Source organism: Ixodes scapularis, unplaced genomic scaffold (assembly GCF_016920785.2).
Source record: "Ixodes scapularis isolate PalLabHiFi unplaced genomic scaffold, ASM1692078v2 PGA_scaffold2__306_contigs__length_199485367, whole genome shotgun sequence".
Lineage (NCBI taxonomy): Eukaryota > Metazoa > Arthropoda > Arachnida > Ixodida > Ixodidae > Ixodes > Ixodes scapularis.
The window spans coordinates 6,313,132-6,317,775 of NW_024609857.1; positions in this window are offsets into that span (position 1 = coordinate 6,313,132).

Sequence of the window (4,644 nt, forward strand, 5' to 3'; positions counted from 1 at the left end):
GTCAGGATGTGCCGATTGAAGCGAGTCTGAAATCACCATCGATCAAAAAATGCAATTCAGTTCATGCTTCATCGAAACGCTTCCGCGGATCTTGGTTGGTCCGTTGTTATTTGTACTTTCCAGTGATCCTACAGTGGGCACTGTCGTTCAACTATGGAGCTTTCTTTTAGTCGGTTATTTTTGTAAGCGGAAAAGCCTGCGATTTATGACAGATCGCATGTCGGCCTAAATCAGACTCGCGCTATTTCGAACACACTAAAGACAACCTTGAAAACCCCTTTTTGTTAGACAATTAACCGGGGTTTCACGCAGGTCAAACCATTTGCCGCGCAGTTTGTCACAGATCTTTACGCACTCTTAGCATCTCTCCGCGGCTTTGCCCACGTATACCTTTTCGTTTTCAGGAAATTAGTATAAAGCTTACTGGCTGTGTTGCCAAGAGCCAAACAGCACCCGACCATGTGAATTAAAAATGTCTCTCTCTCTCTCCCTCTTTTCTCCAGTTCAAACATTCAGAAACGCGAGAAAGTTTACAATACTGGTAGTTTTCTGGCGAAAATTAAACTTTTGGCCAAAGGCGCTGGTCGCGACGGCCCCTGGAAGTAGTTCATTCGATATCCGCGAGGCGGCAACTATATCGCTGAAAAGTGCAAATTGTATGGGTAGTATAGGGGATATGCCACAAGCAGGCCCGTAGCCAGAAAGGGGCGGCGGCTTTAGGACGGTATCGCGGAGGTCAAGCGAAAAAAGGCTCTATTTTTTTCCTCCTTGCTTTTTACAAGCATGTTAATTCGAGCTATGTACGTATGTACGTGCACACGATGGCCCACCGGTTTACGTCCATAGTCTCCAGATTTGAGACAGATGTAGTTTTCACACGCAAATCCCGGCTGGGAGGTCTGTGGTGCAAGACGGTAAAAAGAAAGGTACTCGATCCCGCCGCCCCGTTCCACCAAGAAACATGCTAACAGGCTCGCCACGTGCAAGTCTTAGCATAACCTTTCAGGCCCACGTCCTGCGGTCGCTGAATACATCGACCAAACGGGTCGCTGCGTTAACGACCAGCTCCGGAAGCTTCACAAAGAAGTAGAGGAAGCCGCACCCAACAATCAGCACTTACACAAAGACGAGAATGCCGCGGCTGCGCTGCCGACTCGCGATGATGCTGGTAAATCTTCGTGAACGCGTCGGGAGGGAAAATGGTGACGAGCCCGCAAATCATAGCCTCATCGTCTCCTTTGCTGAGAAAGACCTCGGGGCCCCGGCGGCTCGACTGATGTCATTTTATCCCTAAACATCCCCCCCGTCCCCATTCCTCTTTCTTCCAATGCTTGATAGTTGGAAGCTGTGGCCTCAAAAAGTGTACCCCCCCCCCCCCTCCCCCGAAACAAATTCCTGGCCCACAAGGATAAATGCGTGGGAAGCGAGGAAGCAGACTCAATCGGTACGTATACAGATTGTTCAAGACGGATATTGCAAGAAAAACTATTTATTATAGTTCTAGTGGAAGTTGTTTGTTTGGGATCAGGACTGGAGTATCGAGGACTACACCGCTAGATTAGTAGAGATAAACACAAACATGGGCTAATGGGCGTACCAAGCCGGGGGGGGGGGGGGGCAGAGGGGCGCTTGCCCCCCCCCCCCCCCCCCCCTAGTTCTCAGAGTGTGGGGGGCAAGGCATGTGTTTTGCCCCCTTGAAACAGCCGCCACTGGACAAGGCAAACACTGGCCGGCGGCGCCCAAGGGATACCAAGGGCACCGGCCTTTGGGGGGGGGGGGGGGGGAGTTGGTTTGCGCCCCCCCCCCCCCCCCACTCAAAAACAAGTTGGTGCGCCACTGACCACAGACACAGTCATGCGGAGCGTGTGGAGAGGAGGATGAGACGGCTGAGCACTTGTACTCTGTTGCAAAGGACTTCACCTTCCAGTGGTTCAAGGCGTGACTGTTTCTTAAATTGGGAGGATGTAGACAACCAAGGGCTTATTTAACTGGTGGCATAAGTTGAGGGCAATCTTGTTTGCCCGATTTCGGGGAAATGTTTCATTCACAAAAATCGATTTTTTTTTAATGAGACAGTAAAGTTAATACTTGGCCGTTATACAAGATTTAATGGGTTTAGCTATATTATTCATCATATAATGCACGGAGCTGGGCACTCTGAAGGAACGAGCCGGACCTATTTGCTGCGATGGAATTTGGGGATATGAGAAAAAGCAAACTTATTAAAGGTTGAAGTATACATCGCGACTTTTTTAGCGCAAACGAGTAATAGCCAGTCTCTTCTTTCTTTCTTTTTGTCTAATTAAATTGCTGTGATATAAGTTACTAGCGTCGCGGAAAGTCCTCATTCAGGGCAGTAACCCATCCGGTGAAGTATGGTGCACGTTAAGAAACTGTCTGAGCAAAATGGGAAAAAGAGAAAAGAAAAAGCGCCGATGTCGGGTTCGCGCTAACAGTGTCGCTCACTGTACCCCAAAAAGAAGTCTGCAGCACTGCTGGGCAATGGTGAGGGAGGTGATTTGATGGAGCCGGAAAGATTTGATTGCGGAGGCACAAAAATCACGGGGTAAAGTTTGTATAATAGAGTGGCAGCTAAGCCACCAGCTAAATGGAAGGGATATGCCCAAATTCATTCATCTCTATCCAGCGCGAACAGAGTCTGAGATGTTCAGACACGTGGATTCGCTGCGTTAACAGCAGGGACCGCAGCAGGGCCGCCGTGGTCCGGGTCTTGACTAATCGCCTATCAACATCAAGAATTGACAAGGCGTGCACCCGAGCTTTTCTTAAACCCTTATTGATCTCTCGCAAGTGACCGCGTAAAGGCCTGTGCAAACAGGACACTTCATAAAACGTGAGGAGACACGTGTAAAAGTTGAAGCATCCGGCAGTCCGGCAGTCCGATGTCTGTTTGCACACCACCGAGCCAACCGAGCCAACATCACGACTTTCCTCCTCGCTTCCTCCACTTTTCGATGAAGTCAATGCTCGTCAGACTCGACGTCCCACGTCACCTGCCAATGCTACCCATCTGTTCTGCCGAGCCCACGTGATGTCAGTAGCAAAGGCGGCGGACGGGCCTCCTTGTCACTGAGACTGCGTGTCGCTTAAAACATGGCACCAATATCTCTTATACAACGCCAGCTTAAAGTTCTCCTTTGTTTGATCAAAGAAGGATCAGCAGTCCTTTGAATTGATCGTCCTTTGAACTTTGATCAGTTCAAAATGGAATCGTTGTTCCTTCTTTGAACTGACCAACGATTGGTGTGCCGGGTGCACTGTGGTGTAGGCAGGTAGGCTCAGACACTTCGTGCGTTGATTTACGACATCCATTTTCAACGGGTTTAATTAAACTAAATTACGCCTATCGAAACAAAAAGTTAAAAGTGTAAGTTGAATTTTCTCTTAGTAAAATATTTTCGCAGTGTGTAAAGCGCTCTTACATGACTCTTCCGGACATCTGACAACTACTGTTTTTTAGGCTATGCAGATTTGATTTATAAAAAACCGTGAATGGGGTGTGTGCAGGTGAGTTATACGGCCAGGGGGCAGATAATATAGGGGCTAATCGGTACTAAAAGTCGAACGATAAACTAAAATTCGTAAAATAACTTTTTCATTAGTAAAAATAAACTTGTGATTCCAAATAGGAACTTGCTGGGCGTCGTCGAAAACCACTAAATTCTTAATTTTTAGAAAACTTTGAGCTCGTGGGAAGCGCAGCGGGGCACTCAAGGTACCACTCGTGCAGCAATATATTTCTCGGAGTCCGCTCAGTAAATTCCCAAGACGGTTTTCTCAAAACTATCCCATTCCAAACCGCTCCAGACCACTGACATCTCATAAACACAAATGTTTCATACATAAAAAAATTTCTATATTCTATAATTACACATTATTCTGGCGCAAAAATTCCAGTGGCATGGAAGGTCCCTGCGATCAAGTGTCTTGGAGTCCAATGCCTACGCGCTGAAGCGTCGTCAAGGAACTCTCCCAAGATGAAGTGATAATGAAGCTTGGCAGAGCCGTATTCCTCCCATGAAAAACCGCAAGAGTCAGTGCCTCTTACAAATAAAATTGATTGATCGATTGATTGATTGATTGATTGAATGAATTTACAGAAGCGTCAGATGGCATGTCGAACGAGACGTCTCGGTGGCGCCCCCTTCCAGTTCTTACCCGTGGTGACGTCACGAGCAAGATAACCAGTTGCAAACGAAAGGTTCGATAGTGTGTAAATAATGAACAGCAGAATTTCGTTGCAAGAATAAACAGAAAGCAACAAAAATAACAAAGATAGGACGAGACATCTTTCCACGGTAGCCACGAACATTCTATTTACAAAACTTGCTTGTCCTATCTTCGTCATTTTTGTTATGTTTTATTTATTCTGGAATCTTGGAGTCATAACGTTCTTAAATCAACACTGTCGAAATTGACTGTCTGACATTGGTCTTATTTCTGACGATGAAACAGTGATTAATGTTAATAAAGACGTCCTATTGAAGGTTTGACCAATTATGAAAGACTGGCCACAGCGACGTTTCTGGAAGCCGTCTCGAAAGAAGGGTTTAGCGATGTGCGCAATACGCAAGGCGTATGTTTTGATTCTCTCAGCTTATTTTGTTCTGCCATTGAAAGGCG